This window comes from Leptosomus discolor, chromosome 6 (assembly GCF_034619465.1).
Source record: "Leptosomus discolor isolate bLepDis1 chromosome 6, bLepDis1.hap2, whole genome shotgun sequence".
NCBI classification, from domain to species: Eukaryota; Metazoa; Chordata; class Aves; order Leptosomiformes; family Leptosomidae; genus Leptosomus; species Leptosomus discolor.
In genome coordinates this window covers 39,830,426-39,844,085 of record NC_141396.1, presented here as the reverse complement: position 1 = coordinate 39,844,085, position 13,660 = coordinate 39,830,426, and the positions used below count along the sequence as shown (strand labels likewise).

The 13,660-nt window shown below is 40.3% G+C and overlaps 1 protein-coding gene across 2 annotated transcripts in view; it reads right to left on the bottom strand.

Moving 5' to 3' along the window:
* Window positions 1-13,660, bottom strand: part of PCDH15 (protocadherin related 15) — a 367,987-nt gene that overhangs the window by 323,881 nt on the left and 30,446 nt on the right. The window lies entirely within an intron of this gene.

Below are 13,660 nucleotides of genomic sequence, written 5' to 3'. Positions count from 1 at the left end.
ACTCTCAAGGGCTTCCTCTGGTCATCATCTCTCTTCAGTATTTGCAATCAATGACATGTCCCAGGACACCAGGAGAATTTGAGCACATGGATCTTTTCAACTCAATCAAGTGAACACTCCCCACAAACTGAAAATATTTCCTGATGGTATTAGCAAAATATGACATAATAGTTGCAGCCTCTGACAAGTCCAAATTCCATCTTAGTTCATAAGGACAGAAAAAAAAAAAAATCAGCTTATGCTTTACACTGGATTAGTTTTAAATATAGCAATTCAAAAGTATACAGAAATTAGTAACATGCTATTACCATACACAGGACTGAGTTGACCAAGAGGTGAATCTAGTATGAGCTGCTGAGTAGGTCCAACTCAACAGAGCCTGAACGGGTAAGAACAGATGATTCTGGGACCAGGTAGGTCAAGAGCACAGAAACCAGCAGAGCCAGGGCTTTTAGGAACAGGAGCATCTGCCTGATAGAGAGCTCAAAAGAGCCTAATGAAGAAGGAAGAATGGATTCTGAGCTGCAGGGTAGGAAGCCTACTGTTTGACATCAAACACACATAAATAACCATTCCCTATTAGCTCTGGCATCACTGCCAGACCTTTGCCAGTAGCACAAGAGGGGACCTGAGCTCTCAACACTGCAAGATCTCCATGGTAGTCACTACATTCACACTGCCTAGAGCAGGGCCAGCTGGGAGATTCAGAACCACTGCAGGTTTGTGGCTTAGACAGGCTCACTCATACCTAAGAGCTCTATATTCCTGCTTTGGACTCTGTTTCATACTTTTTTTTTTTGCAGAACTCTGAAAAAAATATTTCTCCCCCACCTATTGTTACCAGATGCTTAAATCTGGTTCCTGGTTCTGCCACTCATTTGTCTTGGCATTCATATAAATGCCACCAATTCCCACATCAGGGTAAGACAGTTGCTTACAGGAACAGGCAGTGGAGAATATAAAACAAGAACAGCTCACTTGTTGGTGGGTAGTGTAACAATAATAGATATCCATTGCAATGACAGTGATATGCTCCAGTGAAAAGATTTTCTTCCAGATGAGCAGCGTGCCAAATGTAAATCACGTTTCTACAAGAGGAAAAGTTTCACAAAAGGAGAACTTGGCAAAAATTGATTTTAAGTCATACTAGTAAAAGCAGTTATCACTTGGTGAAAATAAGGCAGGTAAATATTTAAATGTGTCATTTAACTTACTGGGCTAACCCATACATGCTGCGCTTGCTTCTGAAAGGATTTTCATAGTACCCACTTTTAGCCAGGGCAAAAGGAAGTGGAATACACAGCTCGACATGTACTTTGTGAAAACAGTATTCTGTATTCAAAGCCATGCCACACAAAGAAATTCTGCTTATGTTTTGAATGCACTATGAACAAAGATTTCAAAACAAGTTTCTTTCAAAGTTCATTGGTGTCCCCGCTTTCCTTGTAAAGAATAGAAAAAACGAGCTCTCTGTTAATCTCCTACGGGTATACATGTTGGACAATAAACAGGAACTCCAAAAATAAAGCGATATCAAAACGCTTCAAAAGCACAACATAACAATTCTGGCAATTACTACCAGAGGATTGATCACAACAGTACCCTCCCACTCCCCAGAGGAAAACTCATTTTAAGCTGGCTTAAAACATCTGAAATACTCCTATTCTTGCACTGCTTTATTGGAACTGTAAAGGAAAAGGCAGTCAAAGAATACTGCTAGTAAAATGACATTCAGTGTTCCAAAATTATATGAGAGAAATAAATTGTTGAAATATGCAGTTCTTCATTTGCAAAGGTAAACTGACAATCTGGGAATATGAATGAATGGAGTATCACAATTTGAATAATTTATTCTGAGTACTCAAACTGTCAAAGATGACCTGTTCAGAAAATTTTAAATCACTCTGAGGAGAATTTCCACAAAAAAAGAAAGTCTCAAATACATTTTAAAAAAGGCCTTGCCATTACAGAGCATTATCATTATTCACAAAAATTACACCTACCACAAAACGGAGCTGAGTTCCCAATTTTTCTCATTTTAAGCATAAATACTAGGGAAGGCCGTAGTCTTGCCTGATCTGCTACAGTTATTCAATATTTAGTGAACAAAACTCAATAGCTTGTGGTTGAATTAGTGCCTCTGTGTACACCGAGACAGCTGCAAGCTGTCAGCATGAGGAAGATTTCAGCAAATACAACTTGAGCAGAGATGCAACACCTGAACAGGTGCACTGACAATGCAAAGAAAAACAAAATAGCTTTGATAACTACATACAAGTCCCAAGAACCTGCAGAGGTAGATGAGACGGTTAATGATGAAAATAGGGGAAAACACCTCTCACCCCTGAAGGTAATTTAAGGACATCTATTTCACCTACCCCCAAGAGCAGCAATACCAGGTTAAGGTATTTTTCTAGACAGATGACAACACAGAAACATTTTAAATAATTCCAACCCTATCACTGTATTTTCTGTCCTTCTAAGAATAAATTAATCTGTTTCTAAAAGGTTGACTCTTTCCTCCCCTACTCCCACCTCAAATTCTCTCCTGCTTTTTGACAATTCGATATTTTTCTTAAAGACGACATAATTCAAAAAAATACTGAAAAACAAGAATTGTAGAGATCTTTAACAGAACCTCAGCTTAAATAGTGGCCACTGCTGATGTCTGTGCTCATGAATGGAGGTGGAATAACAAGATTATCCATTTTACAGCTTCTTCAGTCTTTACACATTTGTCCTCCATGAAAAACACGAGTGTGAATTTAAATCTGTGGTATAAAAATAGCATTAGACAACAAATTGATTCATGACTTTTCAATTAAATTGTTAATAACAAAATCGTAAGAATGTATCATTTCGGAATGGAAATGAACAGGCTTGAATGAAACAAAAATAATTTCCATAAATGTAGGCCTCTTTTCCCATCTTGTGAATTTATAAACCACATAAAATTGTCACTAAGAAGTGATACTTTCTTGCACTAGTTTACATTTTGATTTAAACAACTTAAGACAGTAAGTTGAGCACCAACATGTATGAGTCAGCTGCTAACATAAAGAACATGAGGAAAACTACAAGTTACAAAAAACATATTCCATATTCCAGCTCAGTGAAGGCATTTATTAGCCAAGATAAAAGAACTTTCTAACTTCTAATCCTCACTTACCCTTCATCTGCTCAACTCAGAGCCCTCTTCACAAGAACAGCAGGTATATTCTTCCAGGCAACTTACCCTTCCCTGAAATACAAGCCTGTTATACTCTGATACTTCCTGTTGCTGCATTTAATAACAGTTCTTGGGACAGTTGATTAAGACCAAATAACCTTTAGTCTTAATTGGCTCTATCTCTGCAACCAAGCATGCATGACAGAAAAACAGGAATAGTTTAAAAGTACATTATTGAGCTGTGGCATATTAGCCAATTTTCCTCCATTAAGGAGAAATTTCGGAGTAGTACTTGGACCAGAGCATTCAGAAAACCCTCGAGTGTGAAGTAAAGTTCTGCCAGAAGAATAAAACAAGTCAGCTACAATTGGGTCTCTCCTGATACTCTTGCACCCTGCTGCATGCTTCCCACCTCAAAGCCAAGGAGCACAGCAGTAGTTAGCAAGTCCCTGTTTGATGCTATTGCTGAAGTTTTGCTGGATTATACACTCTTCCCAGTGGACTTCTGTGGCCCAACCGAACCCCTTTCTGCAAGTCTAACCAACACACTCCAAAATGGCACAGGAATGCCCTGAACAACCCAGAACTAGAGCCAGTACTAGCCAGGGCTGTGAACACCAAGCTGTGGGCTCTCTTTTCAGGCAGCCTCAGGATCTGACCAAATCTTTAGAGTCACACCTAGACTCAACCTAGAGCAGCCCATGCAATAGTAGTTCATCCGGATGACTTAGAGAAGTGTCAATAGGGAACACCTGGGCTCCCAAACCAGTCTGGGTGTGGGAAGATGGGGTTGAACTATACAGCACTCTACAACATGGTAAATTCAATCTTCAGCCCTTAGCAGCAGCTGTAGCACTGCGCAGCCACGTGGTATACACAAATCAATACAAATCCACTCCTCTTGTTAAAATTTGTCCAAAGCACTCTGAAAGGATAACTTCTTCTGATAGGACTTACTTAATCTGGCAGATACTAGATCTAATGTATCACCTTTCTTCCTACATAAAAAAAAACACAGAGCCAGAATAAACTCCACACTGCGTGCCCTAATTTGACAAAATGTTATTATGTGCCTGGGCCCAATACCGATCAGATTTGTACTGCTGGCTAACCTAATCTTGCACAGACCCAGTGTTAATGATCACAGAACAGCACCAGCACACACAAATTCAGCAAAAGGCTACTGATGCTCAATGCTACAATCATATTAGCCATGTAGATTGCACTGGTGGCTAACCGCTAGCGCTAGACTGAACTGCAAACCTTGGCCGACAAGAATCTAGACTAATTTAAGCATTCTCAGATGGACACATGGGACCCGAGAAAGTGGCAGTACCTGTACAAAAGCAACTAGTTTTACAATTGAAGACAAGTTGGTGGTTTAGAAGCAAAGTTGATTGAACTCCTCTTTCCCTTGTACAGCAAGATAATGTTTCATTCAAAGATTTATTTATTGGCTGCAATACCTTAACGTACACTCTATCATGCATAAACACAACATACCACATCTCCATTGCTACAGAAACCAAATTCCAGATTGGTGAAGATGTATTCAAAAAAATAATACTTCCCACTACTCATGATAAACATTCACAAATACTTTAGGAAGCTGTAAGATTGTCTAAAGATGTGAGAAAAATCTATGTGTGGACACACAGGCATATAGACAATTGCATAACTTAGACTGGAAATCAACTGAAGCAGTTTCTCCCTAGAAGCATTTCACAGGAATGATAACAACATATAAGCCAATAATTTGGGGGTTTTTCCATTATAGAAATGTAATTGTTAACCGCTACAAAAGGAATAGTGCACCAAGCGAAAGTTAAGTGCAAATAGTCCTCAAACTGCACTTATGGGGAAATCAAGAAAAATCAATACAAAATTACAGTACATTACAGCTTGCTCTCTTTTCCCTTTCCACATCCACACAAACATCCCAGACCTGAGAGACGTTTTTCTCAGAAAGACTTGAAACAGTAAAGCTGAGATTACTTTTCTTCCATAATGCTACCTAAAGCAGATTTTTGAATGATAGGAAGTAATAGGTGAACATAAGTTGTTTTGAAATCAGAGACTGAGAGGCTCATAAAGACAATAAATTATAGCTTACAAGGATATATAACTTTATAAACTCTAACACCTCTATGCAATATGCTAGCATCTCTACAGCTTAAAAGAAAATCAAGTCCTCCCTCCTGCAGCAAGAAACCCAGAGCTAAGGCTGAAAGCTCTGCTCTATTTTAGTCTAGTTAATCCCCACGGAATAGCTTTAAGTCTCATTCAGGTGCTGAGTATGCAAGGCTGTCTTCAGCCCATCTTATTTAACCATTTTTTTCCCTCCCTTGAGTGTCCACAGAGTGCTACTGCAGATAGTGCAACAAGTCAAAGGAGCGAGCCTTATACACAACACAAAGACGTAACAGGCCTACAGACACGTGAACCTGCATGCTCCACATGGAAACCTTCCTCGGAAACAGCTATTTCACCAAGCTTAGAGTGCTTCCTTCCATCAGTGATGTCTCTGGGACAGTGTGCTATGCTACCATCAGATGGATGTTACCTCCCTTCCTTCCCAAGGCTGCTTTTCCTTATAAAACGGGGAAAGCAGGAGCTTGAGAGGCACTGTTTTACTTCTACATAAAATAAATGTGAGCTTTTAATTAGATGTACGTGACTTCACAGAACAGTCTTCTAACTTATCCTGGTTTGTACATTCGCCATACGCATGTAAAGAGGGTTATGGGAACACACAGGACACCAGCCAAGTTGAAACTGCTTTACACATTTGACACGTCTCACCTCAGCCTGCTCTTCCTGCTAAGGCTTTACAGGGCCAAATGCCAAGATCCATTGCTGCAGATTTTAGTTCCACTAATTACAATTCAGGAACTCTTACGATGTAAAATAACACAACACTTCTCACAATTAAGTCTGAGTATTTGTTGATACTGGGTTTCAATAATCCAAACACCTTGAGTGGACTTTTGAATGTTTAAAAAAGCTGTTAAATGGCATTTTAAACCAATTACAGCTTTGGTGGCGTATGCAAAATTCAACTGCAAAACCAGAAAAATTCTCAAAGAATTTCAAAACAGCAATAATATCAGAGACACTATTTCTGTAGGAAAGATGCAAGAAATTTTGAAGAAATTAAGATGCTGAGACACTTTCTCATCTTTCAAAGTTATTCATTCATCCTTTTTCTGAAACAGAAGGGAAAAGTAGGAAAAGATTATAGAGCCACAACTCTTAAGAAATGCTGTTCTCAACATACCTGTGTTTAACCATAGCAGCTTTCCAGAGCAGAAAATTATATTTTACTAAGTCAATTTTTCCCCTTAGCCAATATGTCTGATGGCAGCCAGACTGGAATCAGCATACGGATCCATGCAGGAGATGGATAGCAGCACCCTTCATCTTTAAGGCTCATTAGTTCAGTTCCAGCCTACACCGGTAGTTACTGAAAATTTTATTAAGTAATGGCTTTCAGAAGCCATCGCACACAGTCCATAAGAAATGTATTAGACACTTAAGTCCGTCTCCGAAGAGAGGCTACAGATTTTCTGCCTCTAGAGACATTTTCTTCAATCCCTGTCAATTGCCTCTGAAAAACAAGTTAAAATAGTTTGGTACAGCACAGAAATCTGCAGTGACATTGTCAATGTGCCTTAGTAACCAGGTCCAATTCTTCCAGCATTACATAAAATTAAACTGAAAACAAATGGGTCCAATAATAGCACGGAAAAAAACCACAGCCTGGTTTCCTGCATATTTGTGCCCTGTTTCCCATTTAATCCCTCACTGCAGGGAGTTATTGATGGGGATTTGTAGAGTGATCACACATCCTCTGCCTCCCGAGGAAGTCAGACTGACAAAAGATTGCTGCCAAGACGGCAGGGAGATGAAAAGATATAGCAATAATACCTAACCCACCTACACCCATGAAAGCTCATTCCAGCACTTACCTGTGTATGCATAAATACCAAACACCTCCCATGAACATTGAGATTTATGTATGGGGAGAAGTGAGAGATCATGTAATTTGTGGAGATGGTTCAACTATTCATTAGCACTCTATATCACCATAAGGGCAGGGGGGTAGAAAGAAAAAAAAACAACACACCAACCAAAAGTAGAACAACATTTACAAGTTTACCTAGGATAGGCAAGAACACAAAATATCCATAACTACAGAGTTTTTGTTATAAATGCATGTTATGAAAGTTCATGTAATGAAGCAAGACACCAGTTCATATTCTTTGCATTCAGGTGGATCTTTTAGCATTACACTGATCCCATGTTGGCACCCGGCTATTAGCTAAGTATATAACTTATACGCCGAACAAGCATCTGTTAAAATTTGAATAGTACTCACCCATATTCTATCAGCTTCGTAGCTATCCTGAAGTACAACATGTAATGGCAAGTATCAAGCAGCAGGTGACAGAGGTACGGCTATTCTGTCTGTGCCCCCGCATTGTACACGAGGTCACCCAACCTCCTGCCAAGAAGCCTGTGACGTTGCAGCCTGCTTGCTCCCTCATCCCAGCCTCTGCATCCTGTTCCAAATTCTACTTTAATCGGTCATATCTAGCAGAGCTCAATTTTGCCTCTTTTAGAAGTCATTTCCCAATAGACTACTTTCCATTAAAAAACTTTTTAAAGATTCAAAGCCTTTTAGCATTTCAATATGCTCATCTAATGAAAAAAGCACAGGGAGTTCTACATGAAGGCCACCAAAAACCTGGGGTGCAGCTGCAACGAAAAAGTCTGAAGTATGAGTAAGTCTCATTCAGTCAGTCTTTAAAACAAGTTAAAAACAAGCCTCAAATTCAGTAATGAAAAATAATTCCTTAGTGAAAATAACTCTCCACCTACAAAAAAAAACCCCTATATCTAGAAGAATTAAGTTTTGCCATTAATATGATCTCAAGTACTCATTCAGTTAAACAAAGCAAAAATGAAAAAGTAATTAATTTCTACATTAAGAAATGTAAAGTTCACCCCTTCTAGGATTCTTCACAGGAACACAACTCTAATTAACAAGCTATTGTACCTCAATTTCTTGATATAAAGATATATTAATCCAGTGGTGGGAAACAGACAAATCCCAAATCTATGCTGATCTCTCGAGGAGATCTTTAAAGGTCAGACGTGGTAACTGCTGTGTTGGGTCTGGCTGAGATGGAGTTAGTTTTCCCCGCAGCAGCCCTCATCATGGTGTGCTTTACAGTGACAGCTGAAGAGGTGCTGGTAACACACCCATGGTTTGGCTACTGCTGAGCAGGGCTGGCACAGCATCAAGGCTGTCTCGACAACATTCCCTGAGGGTGGGCAAGATCTAGGGAGGGGACACAAACAGGAGAGCTTACCCGAAGTGCATGTCCATACCATACGACATCTGCTCAGCAATATAAGCTAGGTGAAAAAAGGAGGAAGGCAGGGCATTTGTTATTCAAGTTTGTCTTCCAGAGCAACCGCTACGTGTACTAAAGCCCAGGATGCTGGGTAGTGGCTGGAAAGATGGGAAGTAGAGAATAAAACCTTTTGTTTTCCTTTGCTTCTGTGCATGGCCTTTGCTTTTCCTTTATTACATTGTCCTTATCTTGACTCATGAGCCTGTCATTGTATTTTTCTTTCCCCGTCCAGATGAGGAGGGGAGCGATAGAGCAGCTTTGGCGGGCACCTGGCATCAGCCAGGGTCACCCACCACACCTGCATGTCTGACTGCAAAAATAAGGAATAGTTATCTTGTAAAATATTTTTATTCCCTGAGATTTGCTGGTCTCCAGTCTTCTTGTAAATGAAAAATGATTGAACTCGGTATACTGAGAAACAACATTCAACACAGTGGAACTAAAGATGTACTTCTAAAGAGCAGGATTTTCTGTTTATTCACTTGCCAGAACATGACGAATATGTGACTGGATGAAATGAAATGTCACACAGAGGTGTTAACTCAGTTATTGTTTTGAGATCTTCATTCTAAAACCTTAGAAGAGACAGTTCAACATCAACAACAGACCTTTGAAAGCTGCAGTGCAGTGCAAGGAATTAAAATAACGCGATCAGATTTCATACTTTAAATGATCTAGAGACATATTTGTGCATATTAGAACAAAAACAGGCAGATTGTTTCTCTGCATCTATCGGCAATTCCAATATAAAGTTTTTTTGGTCATCAGAAATGTTGTATAACATGTAATCTGCATATCATCCAAGTGTGTATCACTACAGCTTCACTATCACTTTTAGCAAATATATAATGCCAATTTTGAGACTGGACGGCAAATTATTTTAAATACTTTTTGATAAACTATTCTACTGAATTCACACACTAAATACACTCACCTCACTGATCCTGGCATCGATATCCATGATTTTTACTTTCAGACTGCATGCTCTATCAATGTCCAATCCTCATACCAGAGCTCCCAACGTACCAAAAACTGGTATTAAGACATTTTCTTATCACAACACACTGCTTCAGCTGACCTTCCTTATTATTCCTCTGTTTGTTCCTTTTTCAAGATTTTTACAAAGGTTTTTCAGTGGCAAGGCTGTTCTGACTTCTTTATAAGCCCTTACCATTTACACAGATTCATCTTCTAATGTATTGGAAGGATGAAAGCCTACAAGAGAGAAGCTCTGGTAACCAAACCATTTCTACTGCCTGTAACAGGGGTCATGCTGAAAATCTAACTGAGGCCCTACCTATAGAAGAATCTGCTCTCAGTCTAATTCTGTCAGTAGCCATTCCAAGCTCTAGCATAAAATGTGTAAGGAAACCAGCCGAGGGCAGTGCTGTAGAGCACCAATTGAAACTGTAGCCCAAACAAAGCACCACAGAAATGGAAGTTTTCTTATCAGGATACAACAGTGGCTTGCCTAGAACCAAAACATCAGCGTATTAAAAGAGCACAACTAACAATAGCGTACCAATATTTTTCAACACTGATGGCATAGCCAGACACCAAAAAACATCTTATGTCGCTATCTGAACATGATCTCAAAAACAGGCAAAAAAAAAAAAAAAAAAAGAGGGGGTGCAGCTGCATGCAGGAAGCATCCAAGTAACAAGTGTTACCTGATCAGTTAGTCTCCTAATTCCCAGATATATATGTGTGATACACAGGTGTGTACTCATACACATTCAGCTGCAACACCACCCATCATTTGGCATGGACCCAAATTTGACTCTAGCAAGCTAAAGCATTTGCCCTGAACCTGAAGATGTCTGGAAGGGTGCTTATACAGAGCTGGAAAACAAAATCTGCTGGTAGCTACCTACTCCACTTCCTTTGCTGTGACTGTTTTTCTATTTTAAAATTTCTACGTTCAGTTTAAGCAAGACTCATGGAAAAACAATTATTTAATATGATGTACATAAGTAGTAGCATTGACTCAAACACTGAGCCTCTACACTGTACTGAGATTTAACCTTCAGTCATTTCAGTCACACCTGGTAGGGGGGAGGATACAACTTACCACTTCACAAAGACAGCAAAAGGTTTAAGGACTTTTCAGCTCAAGAGCTGACTTCCCAGGAGATTCATTTACTTAATACATATTGTGACTTAGAGATGAGGTGTGTCATTTCCATTAACTACAATGCCAATTGAAGTTTCTACTTCCAATTTGATTTCTTTAATGGGGAGTTAATGGTTTATAAGAATTCACAGCAGAACAGAAATTAAATCATTGCAGACAGATGCAGAGCTTTCAGGAGATTCACATCTCTCCCCACCATACTCGTTTTAACCATCTTTCTTGCAGTTACATTTGAACAGAAAATTTTAACTTTATAGGAAACACTGAATCAAGCATTAAAAAGCTGAGAAACAAAGTTTATTATGCTATTCAATTAGAGAGCTGCAAGCTTTTTATTCTCTAAATTTTTGTTTATATATCAAATAACTCTACAGTCAGCACCTAGCCTTAGTTTTGGCTGTTGCTCCCACCACATTCTCCAGATAAGTAACTCAAGTGCTGCTAGCAGGTGAGGATAAAGCACTGTAAACTACACCAGAACTATCGATGTATAATCAAGAATATTTGACACCTTCCCAACAAGGTGATACAGGTACAATTACTTCATAAGCATCAAATCCCAAGGCTCCTTCTATGTGCATTGAAAAAAGATAAGGAAAAAACCCACAGCATTGATTCTGGATGCTTGAATGACTGAGGTACCATATATACCAAACTATTTTCACAACAGTTAACCAATATTGCAGCACAGATTACACCCAGAAGTTCTGCTATTAAAGACTAAGACCCATCATGGATGTTGTGATCACACACCATTTAAACACTCTGAGAGAAAGAATTTGGGGTTTTTTCCTACTTGATATAAGCATGATATAAGCATGATACAGCTTTCTACATAGATTAATATTGCACTGTATAAGTTACTTTTATGGCATTCAGACTGCACTACAAAAAACGAACAAACAAAAAAAACAATTTAAAAAACCCAAACAAACAAAAAAAACAGAGAGTCCTGCTCAGTATGTGGACAGAGTTACCAGGGGAATTTCATTTTGCTGAGACCAATCATCATTTTTCCAGCAGACATGACTGCAAGAAAAAAAATCAGCACAGGAAGAAGAAAACAGCTTGTTCTTAAAAGGCACTTCAGAACCAACTGAGATGTTCAGTACACAGGCCTATTAACAACTGGACTTTTTGGTTCTCTTCGCAGTAAAACCTGCATACTCTTATCTATCTGACCTTGAGCAACTCCAACAGCAAGCAGTTACCCCCAAGGATAACAGCAGAGAGGTTCCACCAGCATGACCTGGACTTTTTTCACCATTTCAAGCATCCATATACAATCAGTCATAACCATATGCAGCACACAACTGTGCCTAGGTTAAAAAGAAAAAAAAATAAATCACAAAATACAAATCAGGAAAGAGTAGTAACTTAATATCAGGAGTAACAGACACCTGTGCAAAGCACTGACTCTAACAGGGTAAAGCACTTCCTCACGTTACAGGATGCTGCATAAATGCAACGCTGAAACTACACATCAACAATTCCAGAACTGTATGATTTGACAGGAGGAGCTTAAAAAAAACAACCAAACAAAAAAAAAAAAACAAAACAAAGAAACAAAAAAAAATTATGTTGAAGTTTCCATAGAATCATTTAGGTAGGAAAAGACCTTTAAGACCATCAAGTCCAACTGTTAACCTAGCACTGCTAAGCCCACCACTAAACCATGTCCAGAAGTGCTATATCAACACATTTTTTGAACACCTCCAGGGATGGTGACTCCACCACTTCCCTGGGCAGCCTGCTCCAACGCTTGATCACTCTTTCGGTAAAGAAATGTTTCCTAATGTCCAATCTAAACCTCCCCTGGCACAACTGGAGGCCACTTCCTCTCATCCGTTCCCTTGTTACTTGGGAGAAGAGACTGACTCCCACCTCACTACAACCTCCTTTCAGGTAGTTGTAGAGAGTGATAAGGTCTCCCCTCAGCCTCCTCTTGTCTAGACTGAACAACCTCAGTTCCCTCAGCCGCCCCTCATAAGACCTGTTCTCCAGACCCTTCACCAGCTCCGTTGCCCTTCTCTGGACACGCTCCAGCACCTCACTGTCTTTCTTGCAGTAATGGGCCCAAAACTGCACACAGTACTCAAGGTGCAGCCTCACCAGTGCTGAGTACAGGGGCACGATCACCTCCCTACTCCTGCTGGCCACGCTATTTCTGGTACAGGACAGGATGCTGTTGGCCTTCTTGGCCACCTGGGCACACTGCTGGCTCATGTTCAGCCGGCTGTTGATCAGCACACTCGGGTCCTTTTCTGCAGGGCAGCTTTCCAGCCACTCATCCCCAAGCCTGTAGCACTGCATGGGGTTGTTGTAATTCAAGTACAGGACCCAGCACTTGGCCTTGTTGAACCTCACACAACTAGCCTTGGCCCATCAGATCCAGATCCCTCTGCAGAGCCTTCCTGTCCTCCAGCAGACCAACACTCCCACCCAACTTGGTGTTGTCTGCAGCCTTACTGAGGGAGCACTTAATCGCCTCATCCAGATCACTGATAAAGACATTAAACAGAGCTGACTCCAATACCGAGCCCTGGGGAACACCGCTTGTGTCTGGTTGCCAGCTGGACTGAACCCTATTCACCACCACTCCTTGGGCCCGGCCATCCAGTCGTTTTTTTACCCAGTGAAGAGTACACCCCTCCAAGCCACGAGCAGCCAATTTCTCCAGGAGAACGCTGTGGGAAACGGCATCAAAGGTTCTACTAAAGTCTAGGTAGACAACATCCACAGCCTTTCCCTCACCCACTAAGCAGGTCACCTTGTCAGAGAAGAAGATCAGGTTAGCCAAGCAGGACCTGCCTTCCATAAACCCCTGCTGAGTGGGCCCGATCACCTGGTTGTCCTGTATGTGTCATGTGACAGCATTCAGGATGATCTGCTCCATCATCTTCCCTGGCACTGAGGTAAGGCTGACAGGCCTGTAGT